Here is a 16,027-nt window from a genome sequence, read left to right as displayed (position 1 = left end):
GAGTACAAATCGGGACATTGTTTTTCTCCCAACAGACAACCCAGCAAAATTCTGTGCTTTTTTCTTCATTTCATTTGAATGGGTTGGGGAGCAGGTGGATATGGGATGTTGTGACCATGGAAGAGGTGGTAGAACTGAATTGCTAAAAAAAGGATAAGATGGTGACACCATGTAAAGGTAGAAGCATATTCATGAGATCCTATAGCAACTTCCAGGGCAGAGGGAAAATATCTCTTCTCCCAGGCCAGGATGCACATCCTGCGGGCTTCCAGCTGAACTCTGCTGAGAGTTTCACTTTAATGCATATTTTAACTAAACTCTGGACACATTTTTTCTTCAAATCATTCAGACTAGCATTAGCCATAAGCACCTATTAATTTTGAAGTTTACATTCTTGTAATTTTGAAAGCCTTGGTAGAGATCCATATGTTACTACTGCAGGGATAATAAGGATATAATTTTCTCTGTAAAAATTGCAATAGCCTGAAAAAAAGCTACTAATGGTTCATAATTTCTGAAACATAACCAACAAATTTATCCACTGTTTGGAAATTGATAAAGACAATGTTTCACATTCAGTCACATTTACGTGCAAGATTTAGTGATTATAATCCTTAATCAATAAAACTGTATTGCAAATTACTGCCTTTTACATGAAACACCAAATTCATACTTCTTTCAGTAGAAATAATAATCCTCAGTGTTACTTCTTTAATAACTACACAGCCTCACTCACTTGAAATCAATTTCAGACATTATTAGAAAATACTGCATGCTTATTTGGCCTTTCACAGCTCCCTTTGCTACTTCCTCAACCCTCACTACACCAAGAATACTGAAGACTTCAGATGGAAAGCTGGGATCTCTGATATTTCATCACCGTCATCAATAGTTAAGAAAAGGCCGCAGTTGTATGTGAATCAGGAATCACCAAATGCTGTTTCACTTGGTTGGCTGAGGTTCAGCAAGGCCAAGTGCTAGGCCACCACAACCCTGCAGTGCTCCAGGCTGGGGTAGAGTGGCCGGAAAGTGCCCAGCAGAAAAGGACCTGGGGGTGCCAGTCAACAGTGGCTAAACAGGACCCAGCTGTACCCAGGTGGCCCAAAAGGCCAGTGGCGCTTGGCTTGTGTCAGCAATGGTGTGGCCAGTAGGAGGACCAGGGCAATGATTGTCCCCCTGTACTCAGCACTGGTGAGGCCACACATCAAATACTGTGCCCAGTTCTGGGTCCCCCACTGCAAGAAAGACATTCCCCAGAGAGGGGAATGGAGCTGGGGAAGGGGCTGGAGCACGAGTCTGATGAGGAGCAGCTGATGGAGCTGGAGAGGCTCAGCCTGCAGAAAAGGAGGATCGGGGGAGACCTCATTGCTCTCTACATCTGCCTGAGAGGAGGCTGTAGTGGGATGGCAGTCAGTCTCCTCTCCAAGGTAATAAGTGATAGGGCAAAGTAAACAGCCTCAAGTTGCACCAGGGCAAGTTTAGATTAGATGTTAGGAAAAATGTTCCCACCAGAAGTGTGGGACAGGCACTGGCACAGGCTGCCTAGGCCAGTGGTGGCATCACCATCCCTGAAGGGATTCAAAAGACATGGAAATGTGGCACTCAGGGACATGGGTTATGATGGGCTTGGAAGTGCTGGGTTAATGCTGGGCTCAATGATTTTAAAGGTCGTTCCAACCTTAGTGATAATTGAATGCTTAGGCAATCCCATGATTCCTTACGGAACAGAGCTTACAATGTCGTGTCCAGAACACATCTGGGTGGTGACGTACTCACATGGATTAGTTCCTGAGACCATTTGTTAACTTCAACTACATTTTAAAGAGATGAATTGTTTCCCTCAAGTGCTATGAAATGATGCAGCTCCACAATACAGAGATGCTACAGAAAAAGCATAGGGGTGACAAAGAGGTCACATCTCACTAAACAGCAAACAGAACACACGAAAGTGTTCTAAAAGCTCAACAAGAAGAAAAGCTGCAATTCTATCTTGTACCTTTTCAGTAGCAGTAAATCAAACGTGAAGCTCAAACGTCTAGGAAAGCAGGCTTCATTAGTTTGCTGCTGACAAAATCACTCCTTTACATTCATATCCTGTTCTAATTTTATTACTCTCTAGCCTTTTATTACACTTCCATGTGTGTTTTTCTCTGACGTGCATATCAACATAGATAATCCTTCATTTAAAATTAAGGTTGCTGTTTTATACTTCCTGAGATAAGCACAGGGTCCCTGGAAGATCCCAAAGTGCCTAAGAATCAAAGCCCCAGGACCACATGGCACATCCAGTCCGACCTTGAAGGAGACAAAACCCCTGCTCAGGACAGATGCGTATCAAGTTTTGATTCAAAGGACAGACAGAAATGCCACGATCAAGGTGTTACAGTGACCTCTAAAGCTTTGCACAGCAATGACAGTAACACTGCTTTTTCCTTAGGTGTGTCCTTCAAGAACTTAATTCAGCTCCATGGATCCATCAAGTCAGAGGTATCTGACAGCCACCACACTAATGAATCTTCTTCATGTACTACATGCCACCAGTAGGCTTCCAAGAATTTTATGTAACATGTGGATCTGCTTGTGGCATGACTTTCCTCTTGTTCTAACTAAAAGTTTGTAAACAAAATTGAAGTACTCTCAGCATGAATCAAATTTGAATCTTTAAGGCTTTACATGTGGATGGAAATCCAAACACAGGCACGCTGTTCTTGGAAAATTTATCAGCAAAGATCTCTCCTGGCAGTTGGATGGACACCTGAAAATAAGCACCACAGCTGGGACACTGCTCAATTTGCTGTTTTCTCAGAAACACAGCACTGAACCACGGCATGCTGTCAATGTCAGATTTACCAATAACTTTTTTAGGGGGTGCTGTTTCTCTGGGGTTTTTTTAATCCAGCCTTCCACAATAACAGCTGTATACAAGTTTCTCTGCTGGAATCCTGCAAATACCTCCTACAGTGCAGAGCTGGTGACCTTTTGAGTGACTCTCACTGGGAAGGTTTACAGCTTTGACAAGTTTTTCTATCACAGGCTGTAGCTACTGTTTAAATAATTACAGAATGCAGAAGGTTATGTTTTGAAGGAGGAAAGGGCAGTTTTTTGGGAAAGGGAGGCAAAATAATAATTAGAGATATGAAATATCTGTAAGGATGGGAAAAAAAAATAAGGTAGTAACTACTGCATATGCTTTTCCAGTTCAGTCAAGTCCATGCTATTAAACTCATACTGAAATACTAAATTCCAGGAAGCAATACTGAAATCATGAACAGAGGGAGGTATTCATGCCTTAATATAACACCAAAATTTATTATTTCCTCATATCTAATTTTATGGGCAACACGCTCTGCAAAGCAAGAGCATAAATCCACTGCTACCCTTCCTGTTCCATGGATTTGAAACTGGAAGAGGAGGAAACTGCACTTGCACTTCAAGTAATTCATTGTTGCCATAAGCTCGCACCAAATGAACCAGGCTTCATCCTTCTACTGAAGAAGGGGCCAATTGCTCAGGATAAAAAGATACTTCTGTGGGCAGCATAAAGCAGCAGTGATATCTGGGTTTCCTCCTGGCTCCACAATAAGTTTCCCTACTCTACAATTTTGTTTACATAAATCTTGCTTAAAAAGTGTGATTTTTCTGGACAAACTGTGATTCTAGTGAGATATCTGACCACACTGCTCTGTTGGAATCCCCCACTGCTGAGATGCGCAACACATCCCACTCAGGTCTGCACTCCACCTCAAATGAGGGAGAACTGATAGATGTTTATTTGAAAACTGCAATAAACACTGAGGTGGATTAGAAAAATACATAACAAGGAGATAAATGTTTGTGCACATAAAGATGTGCTTAATTAACTACTGACTGTGCCTTTCACAAACACCTTCTAAAAGCATAGAAACATAAAATATTGTTATTCCTTCCTCCCAGCAATCAAACCCTTACCAAATTAACACTCTATTGCAAATAATTTCAAACACTTCTTATTCTCTTATTCTTTCTGAAATCTGCAAGATTCAAGAGAGAAAAAAAGCAAGAGAGTGTGATTTTAAGAAGAGTACCAAAAAAGTATAGTTTTATAATCAATGTGTGGAGCTCCACACCCACCAGCACCAATGGAAGGCTTTTGTCAGCCTCAAGTGTTGTGTTTGGAAGTATCCCATGGATTCAGGAGTGCATCCAGTGTCACACAACCATGCACTCAGCACACAGGAACAGCTGTTCCATTTAGTTACAGTGCTGTAGGGCACAGTACAGTCTCTTCAAAAGTTACATGAGTATCCCTAAGAAATATTTGCCTTGGCATTTTTTAGAATACCACATTATAATAAATTATTTGAAAAATTAATCCTGCAACCGTGTAGTTAAGCCTGTGGAAAAAGCACATTAATAAAAGGAACTTTATCCTCCAGGAGCCAAGTGAAGCATAATTACACAGCTCCCAACTGGGTCATTTTCTGCTCTCCTTTTTCACAGGTGTCAATAACAATCACAAACACCTCTGGGTCGTTTTCTTCACACATAGCCTGCATTCTTTGGGTAGTGCTCACTTGAGGCTGCAACATTTGCTATTGTAACTGCAGCTTTCCTGCTGCTGCAGCAGATCAAACACCACACTTTGCTTCAGACACTTCTCTTCCAGGAAATACAGAGGCCCAGATGCTCCCACTGCCCTAATTCCATGTTCGTGTCTGGGAGATGGGTCACGAAGCTATTTCACCTCTAGATTAGTGAGGTCTACACTGAGACAAATAGGAGATAACTTGCCTTATGAGGCCCTGACCCAATTTACTGTGTATATCCTTTAAAAAAAATAAGTAGACCTATTTCTAAAAGAGTGACCTACGTCTGCACATAAAATTAAAAAGCTTATTACTATGCTTGCAATAATTTCCTGCCACTAAGTATTACTGAGCAGTTAAAGAACAAATGCTAATAAAATATGTGAAAGTAGCTAATGATGTATAACATTCCTAAGATCTTCAAATGAAATAGAGACCTAGAATTAGGAATGTGGGCTAGCAAATATATATTGCTTACAGAATTCCTTCAGTCCTGCAGGCAAACCTAACAAAAATATTTCCTGCAGCAGGATAGGTGCTCCAACATGATCAGCTAGATTTGGCTCCCTTGTGAGATACACAGAGATAAATAAGAAAATGAACATCACCGTGTCACACTCAGAGTAGAAAATCAGCAGCTGTTTAGTCTGCAGAGGAGTCGGCAGACTGACAAAAAACCTTACTTTTTAATTAAACTACTTTCCCTTGGGCCCTATATCAAGGCAGACAATTTCTGAGATATAGCAGCTTAGAAGATGTTGAATTTATTAAAATTATTATTTCCCTGAATAATTTTAAAGGCATTGTTTTGGGGCATAGTTAGCTAATTCAAAGCACACAGTGAATGATCAATCAGTTTTTCTGTTTCTTTTGAATCAAAGGCATGAACTAGCTCTAACTTGAGAGCTAAACCAGGAACTTTGGACTGGCTAGGACATAATTTAAACAGCAGACTCAACCATGCAAACCAGAGAGGCAAGTATTAGGAGCTAGGGATGTCCTGCAAAAATAACAACCATAAAATAGTTCCAGTATTATGCCTTTGAATAACTGTGGAGCTTCCACGGCATTGGCAGCCCATGAAATGAGTTCAAAGGGAGAGTATGCAGTTTGGAACTTTTCAGTGGCTCCTAAACTCTTGCTTTCACACACAGTAAAATGTCAGAGATGCATTAGGTGTCTCAGGACTCTTCCACCTTTTGCCCACAAGAACACACGTGAGAGACAAGGCTTTGAGTGAGAGGTTAGGAAAGGGATAAAGTGCTCACACATCCTCAAGTTTTCACTTAGTTATTTACTCTGCTGTGGCCTCTTCTTACAGAAGCAGATTAAATAAAAAATTTAGGAACATTAATTTAATCTTGGCATGGAGCCTGGACACAAGGGATTAGTCTGTGCATCCTGTAGACATGCAGCAAAGTAGAGCACTGAGTTTAATTGTTACAAGAGTACCATATGGTTCCTCCTGATCATGGCTTTTTTTCATTTGTTTTTACTTCCACTTGCCTGTCTTTAAACAATCTGAAATATTCAGCTCCTCCTGTAAAGTCATAATTTGGACTGGATCTCTAGACAAGATGAGTTACTTTGGACACAAATGCTTCTGCTACAAAGCATCATCTCAAATGAAAAGAAACACAGTCAAAATTATAGCATCTAGCTTTTTATCAGAATGGAAATCACATAGCAAAGATAACAAAATTCATCAAAGGAAAAAGTAAATGCACATCTCCCTAGAAGATCAGCTGTACTCTAATTTGTTTGGACACTTAGAATTGCTTTTTCTATTTCTAAAAAAATATATTCTGTTCATCCTATTCCTCTGAGCCTCACAGTCTCCTCCTCTTTTGTTCTGTTTAGTTTAATATTTCCTACCACACCTTAATAAAGAGAAACGTCAGTGCCTTTTTATACTGCGCTGGTCTTAAGCCCAAGGTTGCTCACCACCAGCCCAACAACCCACAAGACAGCTCCAGCCACTGACCAGAGCTCAGGCAGACAGCAAATGTCTGTGTTTTTATGCAGAAAAGGCTTGCAGTGCTGTGTCACTCACAGGCAGTTTAGAAGGACACCTGCTTTCAGACACAGCAATCCAAGACTCCCCAGCACAACTTTGTGTTGAGCTGCCTTCACCTGCTCAGGCTTAGTATTTGACACATGAGAGGTGTGAGAACCTGAGCTGTGTGAGCTGACTACCTCAGTACTTCCAGCTGCCCTTGGGCAACTCCTACTTGGTATTTCACTCCTTATTCTCAGCTTTTCATTCTCCTAATAGCAGCACAAATGCTTAAGCACTGCAAAACCCCAGATTTTTCTGAGACTCTGATGAACTCCTACTCAGAGTTTAGTAAGATCCTTGTTTCTCAATGCAGGACTGCCAACCTTAACAGGTGCTGATACATTCCATGATTCAGATGGGACTCCAGCCACCAAAGCAATTCCAGAAGCACAGACCCATGGCACAGTATTTATAATGGCAGGGAGGATTGTGCTCCAGGAAATCTCTGACTGAGCAAAGACATAGCTCTTTCATGGAATGGTATGGTCAGTACTAGCACAAAGTAACTTCTCCTGTATGGAAACTTAGATTAAGGTTTTTATACTCTCACTGACATGAAAATAACTCTAATGGATATATGAACTGCAGCTGTGTTGAGACTAAAGCTACAGGACAGCCATTAAGAACTCCATTGTAAAAACAGGGGCTCTGTCCCTTCTAAGATTTTACACTGGGATATCTTACTCACATTAATTATTCAGCAATGCAAAGAGCTTTGCTTTCTAAACTGCAAATTCAAAGCCACAGTAATCTCAACATGCACTTTTTTTTGTGCTTTTTATCATCTAACCCACTGAAAAACCCTATTTATTTGCTGTATCTCTTAGATGTTATCCTATTTCTTGCCCTCTTGAGCAGGAACTCCACAGACGACAGAAATGGTGTTGTTCAGCAGCTTTGAAGATGGTGTTAGCTTTTTTTTCCCCAATGTGAAATTAAAAACTATTTGAAACTTTTCGTGAAACTGAGCTGTGTCAAAATAGTTGTTTTTAGAGAAAGTTCAGTCCTCTCGAAAACCCCCTCACCACTGCAGAAATGGCAGTAATATAAAAAAATCCACAAAATGCTTCTACTTAGGTACAATTATATTTTTGATAAACCATATTTTTGCCAGCTCCACTGCAAATATTTAATGACTTTGCTCTTTCTCTTTGACTTCTGCTCCACGTCTGCTGCCCAATTCTGGCTGTGTTAGTCTGAGAGGTGCTTGTGAACTTTTAGAAAAATTACTCTTCCTTGTTTCCTCACACGTCAGAAACTGGGGGTGCCAGTCCTGAAAACACATAGCACTTGTCACAGGCTGCAGTGGGCCTGGGAGTTCACCATCAGATTCAGTTCCTACTGTATGTGAATTTGGACTTTCTAGGAATTTCTAATCCCTGGATTTGTTGTCCTCAAAGCATGTGTGGTCTTGCAAACATTTCAGTGTCAGGGGATGTAACAGGGTCATTGCTCCCTCATCACCTGCCTCAGTTCAGCCTTTGAGTAAGTCCCTGCTGCAAGTGCAAAACTAAAGTCCTGAGGGAATGACAAAAACTCTGGAAGTGGACTGAATTCGATGGAATCCAACATGACACAAACCATGTTGTGGCTACATATTTCAGTTTCATCTCTACATTGAAATATCTGCAAATTTACGACCTATTCCTTTAAATTACTTAAAATCTTTCTTTCTTTTGGCATATTTTGCATCCCTAAGAGTTAAGACTTCTGTGGGAGTTTTGAGAGGTCTGGATTTAAGTATAGACATAAGTCTTTGCATAGCAAACCCTTTTAATGTTTTAAAATTTGAACTCCCAAGTTCTGAACAGTTCTGTATGTTTTTTGAGCAAATGAGATACCACATTAAAAAAAAAAAAAAAAAAAAGACTATCTGAAAACAGAGCTGAAGTTAAAAGTACAACCTGGGTCTTACTGATTATTTACAAATTTTGCATTGATATCAATGGCAAAAGGAATCCCTTGCTGAGTGCTGCTAAAATCCATAATTGCTAAAGGCTACATTAACCTTGGGAAACCAAAGTGTAATAAAACTAAAGGTTGTAGTACAGAAATGAACACAGATCTCACAGTTACCAGCAGCTGTTATGAATAACATCACAGTTCTTGCTAAGAGATTTTTTTTCTACTTAGTCTGTATTCCACCCCCACTTTCATTCTAGAAAGTGAAGACCAAAGCTTATTTTTTATGCTTTAGGAGCTATGGCTGAACTTCAGTTGCAATTTAATTTTTAATCTGAAATTAATGGAATGAAGGATGCAACTATTAAAACCAAACATGTGCAATATAAAGCAATAAAAAAGTAACACCATGTAAATTCCACAATAATAAATCATTCCAGTGATTCCGAAAGCACAAATAAATATCGATGTAGTTTCTATTTAACTGTTCCACAGCAGTGTAAAGAAACAAATTATATTTGCAGTTTCTGAAGTAAATTATAATATTAATTTGAATATATCTAGTCGGAAACACAAAGTATTTTATCAAGATGTAAAGTTAATTCAAAGCCGGTTTTGTGGTTACCACTCAACAACATTTATGGCATTTGCATTTATACTTTCACAAGTGGTCAAACAGCATTTGGCTATGGCAGAACTCCTTTGTGAATGCTCAGCTCTAGCCCTGGGAAGCAAGCACTGTGTCGACACAGTTTTTAGAACAGCCATTTACAGACCTGAATTTTTGGGTGACAGATGTGTTTTTGGAAGGAAGAACTGAGTAACTGCTTGTCAAGGCTGAAAGCAGCTTCTCTATCAGCTTTTATTCCATATATCTTTGAACATTCTAATTTAATTTAAAAAGTGGTATTTTCTCTCAGTGAATATGGTGCAAAGCTGTCTTCTAGGAATGATCAATAATGGCTGTGCTATCTGTACTGATTGGGTTATTTCACTCCAGGTCACCCCTCTTGCTCTGAGGACACAAATGCCACTGAGAGTCTCCTCTCCTCTTAGCCCTGCAGCACACAACTCGCACTGAGTGACCAGGATCACGCTTCTCCTGACACATCATTAGCAGCCTTGTTTACTGAAAAACTCATTTCCAGATGTATTGAGTAAATGCTGCTCCTCAGGAATTCACTGGAAATTGCAGGTGGTTACAAAGCCTAAAGACCAGGCTGTCATGATCGTATTTGAGCTAAATAACATAATTGTACAAGTGTCTTTAAGGGCATAATCTGGACACAGAGGGATCGAACAGTTGTCAGTGAGAGCCCAAGGAATCTTTATTCTCATTAAATACTTAGAACATTTTGTCTCGGTAAGACTGGGCTGAACTTATACATGTAACAGTTTAAAAAAGCTTGTGATTTGTTGCAAACTGAGTACAAAGGAAAATAATGAAACAGAGTGACAAACAAAGTACTGCTTTAAGAACTCCTAGGAATGAAGAAATACAGGAAATTAGCCATGCTTGTGCCAGGGCTCTTGTCTGCAGGGCAGAGCTGCACACCATGAGACAATGGGGCCATCTCACAAAACCTAGCAAACACCTGGGAACAACTGGGATTCAGAACCATAAATAGGCCACCTGCACACGCACTTGTTTCCCTGGCATGGCTCTCTGGGCAGGGTGCTCTCCTGGGGACCAGAAGGAACCCAGAGAAACAGGGTGCTCTCAAGCAGGTAAGTCTCACCTGAGTGAAGTTCTTCAAACACTCCAAAAATGCATTAACACCAGTTCTGTGGTTAATGAAAAATAAGCAGCCTCAGCTGGCAAAAACCCCAGCAACCACCCTCATCATCCTCCCAGTGCTGCTCCATAATCACAACATTATGGCTGTCAAAATTACTTAATCAATGACAGCTCACTTAGCAGATTATGTACCATTATGGCTTAAAGAGCCATAATAGTACAGAGATATGCAGCTGAGTAACCCTTTAAGAATTTTGAGTATTATAGGTCTGATGAATTAGATGATAATGAAAGGCAAGTTATTAAAGCACTTCTCGTTTTTCACAAGTTGTGATTTTCAAATTACCCAGTGTGCCAACTTTTACATCTACAAACCACATTCTGCAAATGGGGTAAAAAAAGCTTCCCAGTTGTGGCACTGGCATAAGTGTGTGATGAAGTCTGAAAGGAACACATTTGGCCCACTTCAGGCAGAGCAGAAGCTCCTTCTCCTCTCTTCTCCAGAATTCTGGGAATTCTCAGAAGAGCAGGTGTGTGAGTATGTGTGCACTGCAGAGAGCAGGTGGGAAAATACTAATGAAACCCAAACGTACAAAAACCTCCTGGCTCGAAAGGAGACGAACCCTTGGTATCTGCCCCTGAACATCAGGAAAGTGTAGTCACCACGGAGCGACTACAACTTTAATCATGTGCTAGGCTTGCTTGGTCTTTGGAATGGTTTCTTCTGGTTTCCTTTCCACAGTGGAATAGATGTGTAAACCTTTAGGTACACGAGCTGCTTACACCACTGCCCCCTGCACTAGGCAGTGATTTCAGAGAACCCCTTCCCCCTCTTTTTTCTTTTTTAGGGTTTTTTTGGTCTGGTTTGGGTTTTTGTTTGTTTGGGGATTTTTTTGGTTTTTTGTTTTGTGGGACAGGGCAGCAGAAGGTGCTGGGGGAAGAAGAAGAATCAAGTGTTTTATTAAACAATCAGTGTTTCTTTTTCACAGTTTTACATTCTGGGTAGAAGGCAATCAGGTAAAAGAACTGATAATGACTTTTTTGTGGTTTTAGTGATGAACTAGATCTCTCTCATATCAGTTTATTCATAGCATTGTTCCATTGGCCTCAGGAAAGTGTTCTCTGTTTTTACAGCTGGAAGTGAACCAAATAAGCACAATAATGCCCAGTGACAGCTGCAAATGAGGCATTTTGGGGGGGAATTCCAGAACATTAATCCCTTTTTCCACTGTGAACAACACACACATTTATTGTTTCAATAGTGCACATCCACTGTAAGTGTAAAAAACTGTGCAAGAGTCTGTGTAAATTCACTGGAGATCTCAAAAGCATAATTTAAAAGTTATTTTTACTGTTACTAGTACTGTGACCTATAAATCAAGGATACATGGATACAACCACATCCAGAAAGTGATTCTATTGGCCATGACAGAGGAATAAACAGGTGTTTTTACACAGTATCCACAGCATCTGCCCTGAATTATATTCTCTTAGACTGCAAATAGAAGTAAAATATGGATGTGGAAAGGATTATATGAAAACACAACCACAGTGCTACTCTGATAGGAGCTTTGGAAGGATGTTTGACAGATTGTGCTATCCAGGAATGAGAGATCTCTTTGCTTTGATCACAAGGCAAAAAAAAATAATAAAAAAAAAAAAACAGAAATTCTTTAGGTAATACTGGATTTGAAACAGTGAAAGCACCAATTCGAAATCAGAACAACAAAGTTTCCACAAAACTGATGACAGACAAATAAAACACAGGTAGAGCCAGAAAAATCAATATTAATTATTCCATTGATTCCTTGCTGTCCAGAGCAGAAGCTCTGAAGAGGTCACTGCCCACCAGGCAGCCTATATTCTGCTACAGTATCAAAAATATTTAGTTGCAATGACCCTCACACGTTTGATTTCTGCTGCTGAATGGCACCATTGGCAGAATGACAAACCAGGCTTAAGGTAGACAATATTCTGGCAACAATTATTCTGAGATACTCCCTGTATTTTCAACTCTGTTCTGTAAAAATATACCACTTTAAAAATAAATATATTCTACAGCTCAGTGTGGCTTTCTGGTTTTTATACTGAAAATGCTACTGATGCCAGAAAACAGGGACTTATTTCAACTGAATGATACAAGTTCCTCCCTCCATCTCTTTTAAAATCATTCTATGAGACATAGAATTGCATCAGAAATAACAGTACTGGATGAGGCAAACCAAGAAACTAAATAATGATGAAAGCAAGCCTTCCAAAGAAATACCTGAGTGGTCTGTGAATGAGCAGTGAATAGGTTATCAATGAATCTGCTGCTCTCAGACAGGGTTAATTAACCTTTAACTCCCAGGCTGAGAACTAAACTCCAGGTGACAGAGAAGTCCCTGTCCCCAGAACAGAGGGGTCAGTTGCCAACAGGTGGTTGATGGAGAGCAGGGCAGGAGGCAGCAGGAAGGGGTGTCCCTGCCACAGGTTACAGACAGACCCAGCATGACCAGAGACCAGAAAGATTATTATTCTAATCTAGAATTATTTTTGTAATTTAAAAATAATTAATCTGTGGAATTCCACACCAAGCCAGGCTTAAGAGGGTCAGGCAGAGTCAGGTTTGACTCCAGCAGGATGCTGGAAGAGACTGGTAGCAAAGAGAGGGCAGTGACTAATGCAGACTTGTCAAAACCTCATGGAATTAAAGATACCTGCAGTTTATGGTTCCAGTCCTACCTCAGCTAGGTTAAACACCAGATTTAAATGCTGTTAGAGAGACCTGTCTCTTGGAAAGCATCTTTGGCAGAGGAACTGGGGAACAAGGCATGGATCCAGCTTAGCTCTGATCCATCCCACCGTTTTAAGAAAAACAAAGCAGGCCAGATTTTCAAGAGTCAAAGCCAGCAAAGCTATCAGAAATACAGCATGGCAGGAATTGCACAGTTTATTCTATGCCCACCGTGACTTCCTGAATACAGACACATATATTTGGAACTAGAAGTTCCTAGATATACATACATATTTTCTCTTAACTTTCATAATTTTAGCAGCCCTAGGGGTATGTGAGGCACATCAAAAGACCTTGTACATTCTGAATACAAGGTGGCCATTTGCCACCACCCCCATCGAGAGGTTACCTGAGGGGCAGATTGCAAGACCTTGTCCTGAATGAGATGCAGGTTTGCTGTAGGGCCTGTTCAGAACCCACATCACCCAGAACTCTCTGTCCCCTCAGGTAGCACCACGAGTCTCTTGACATGAGATCTCAGGACACTGAAAAAAATTTTATAGACAAAAGTACTGTGCAGGTATTACAGACATCAGCATCTGGTCTGCAAAAACCTGTCAGGTTAGCAACTCTGTCCACAGAAGAGACACCCAAATTTTACATGTTTTACCTTCAGGAAAAGAAGCTTTTTTTCCTGAAAACTTCAGCATATTCAAAATGGAAATTGCTGAGGCACAATAAACAATAGAGCTACATCTCCAATTTTACAACATCATTATTCACACAATGGCTTTCCTTTAAAATACTCTTGAAGAAGTATCTAGGTTGATCATAAAAAGCTGTGTTATAGCCATTATATTTCTTAAACAGTTGTTTTTGTTGGATGTTTAAACTTGCAGTCACAAGAGGATGATTAAAGGTGAAATGAACTATGTAGCTCTGTGGAATTTCTTAGCTTGTCTGAAGAATTCCTTATGGTCATCCCAGACCAGAGAAATGAAATACAGTGCAGTGCTTCCCTACATGACATTTTCTAATTCCGACATGTTTAAATTTCTTTAAATGACTTTGCATAAAGCAGAGCATTGTGAAAATATCTAAGCTAATGCCTTCTGCTGGACACATTCACTCTCATGTTGGTAGCAGAACGCAGCACTTTTCATGTCATTTATGCAATGGCTACAGTCAGAGCCAAGATCTAAAAGTAAGGAGCCAAAAGTAATCCTCAAGTCCTTATACAGAGCTACCTTTTTAAGGGCTCTCATAAAAGGATATGTTGTCCTATGGCAACTATGGGAGCACATAAAAGATTGCTCTTTCTTACAGTCTTGCAGAGGATAAGAACGATACAGACATTATTCTCCCCTCTGGGTGAGGGACAATCACAGTGACCTGGCAACCTCACTCCCTGTTAGCAAGTGAAGTTTTAATGAGGAGCGTCCTTTCTTCCTTAGAAACAAAACAAAATCCCTTCAAATGAGAAAAAGGATCAGAAAAATAGTTTAAAAGTACAGAGGAAGGAAAAGATGAACCATTCCCACTGGACCAATTCAGTCTATTCTCTGTTCAATAGATTAAGCAGTCACATGTTGATTTGTTGGTTTTTTGGTAGTTTGCTTGATATGGTGTTTGATTTTTCAGCTCATTCCTCTCTACTACAGCTACCTAGTCTTCTGTATCTGTTACTCCTTTGTCTGATGTCAGGCAAAGAATCAAAGGACTGGCAACAAGGAAAATAACCGGAGTGGCTGATCATACACAGTGCACAGCATCCAATTATTCCATGCAGCTTGCTTAAATTATTCAAGTCCCTCTGCTGTTGTTTATAACCTTGTGAAGCTTTCTTTCCACAACAGTTTTTGTGGGAGCTGATTTAAAAGCCGTAAATACAAATAATGGGGCAATGTAGTTTAATTGAGGAGTGAGCTGGTTCTTCAAAGCCTGACTTGTTACAGTATTTCATATTCAAAACACAGAGTTCAGCCTGAATTGAATAGAAACAATGTCCCCCATGCCAGAAGGCTGAATCAGATTGCAGAGGAATTTAGTTGCCTACTCCAAAATGATTTTGTTCTCTGTCACCATTAACTTAACAGCTGGACCTCGCCATTACTTTTCAATCTGTTCGAGCTGACAACAGGGAAAGGTGCTAATAAAAGAAGCAAAAATGGGTGAAAAAACACATGGGATATAAAGCAGTCACAGCTCAAAGACTTGGATTACTCATTTTCTCCTTCAACAAATCTAGCCTGCTCAGAATAAGAATTCAAGCACATTATGGCTCTGAAAATAAAAACACCAGTTATTTTTTCTCTCCTAAAAAAAACCCCAGAAAACAAAAAAAAAACCAAAACAAAACAAAAAAAAAAAAAAAAAAGGAAAGGAAATGTGAATGTAGAATGAAAAAAAATGAAAGCATACATAGCATTCACAGTCAAAATCTATCTGTGGAAATAAGAAGTTTATATAAAATGATAAATAAACGATATGACACTTTCTTTTAGAAAGTATTTTTTGTGCTGTTCCTTTACTCTCCTCTTTTATTTTTTAAGACTTGTCATGGCTTAAAAAATATTTCAAATATTTTTAAATACTTGCTATGAATTTGCATTATGTCCAACAGGCCACCATTGAATTCACAGGCTGGGTGGACACCAACACATCTGCTTTGGACCAACTTCCCACCTCTGGGCATTACAGAACTGCAGGCCCAAGAAAGGCTTCCCTTTTTCAAAGGATTCTTGCAAGAATAGGTTTTAATGACTCATGAAAACTGCTTTACAGGAAACTCTGCCAACCAAGCTTTCCATCTCAGAGCAGCCACCAAACAGGTCCTAAGGTAGGAATGTCATTGAAAACCTCATTTTTCTGTGTAGCACACAAAAATTCTTGACTGTATGTAGGTGTAGATCTTCCAAGAAAAAAACCGCATCACATCTCAAGGAAAGAAATCCCTCTAAAGGTTTCTTTTTAACCAACTTTCAGCTTCCAACCAGTATGGATTTAATGTTCTCTTCAATATTACCCAGGGCAGCATAAAATATATT

General features: G+C 39.9%; 1 protein-coding gene across 8 annotated transcripts in view; it reads right to left on the bottom strand.

Annotated features, from left to right (window-relative positions):
• The window catches only part of CLSTN2 (calsyntenin 2), a 405,855-nt gene that overhangs the window by 76,704 nt on the left and 313,124 nt on the right, over positions 1 to 16,027 (bottom strand). The gene's annotated exons all lie outside the window — the stretch shown is intronic.

This window comes from Aphelocoma coerulescens, chromosome 9, assembly GCF_041296385.1.
Source record: "Aphelocoma coerulescens isolate FSJ_1873_10779 chromosome 9, UR_Acoe_1.0, whole genome shotgun sequence".
Taxonomy (NCBI): domain Eukaryota; kingdom Metazoa; phylum Chordata; class Aves; order Passeriformes; family Corvidae; genus Aphelocoma; species Aphelocoma coerulescens.
This window is presented reverse-complemented; position numbering and strand designations above follow the sequence as displayed.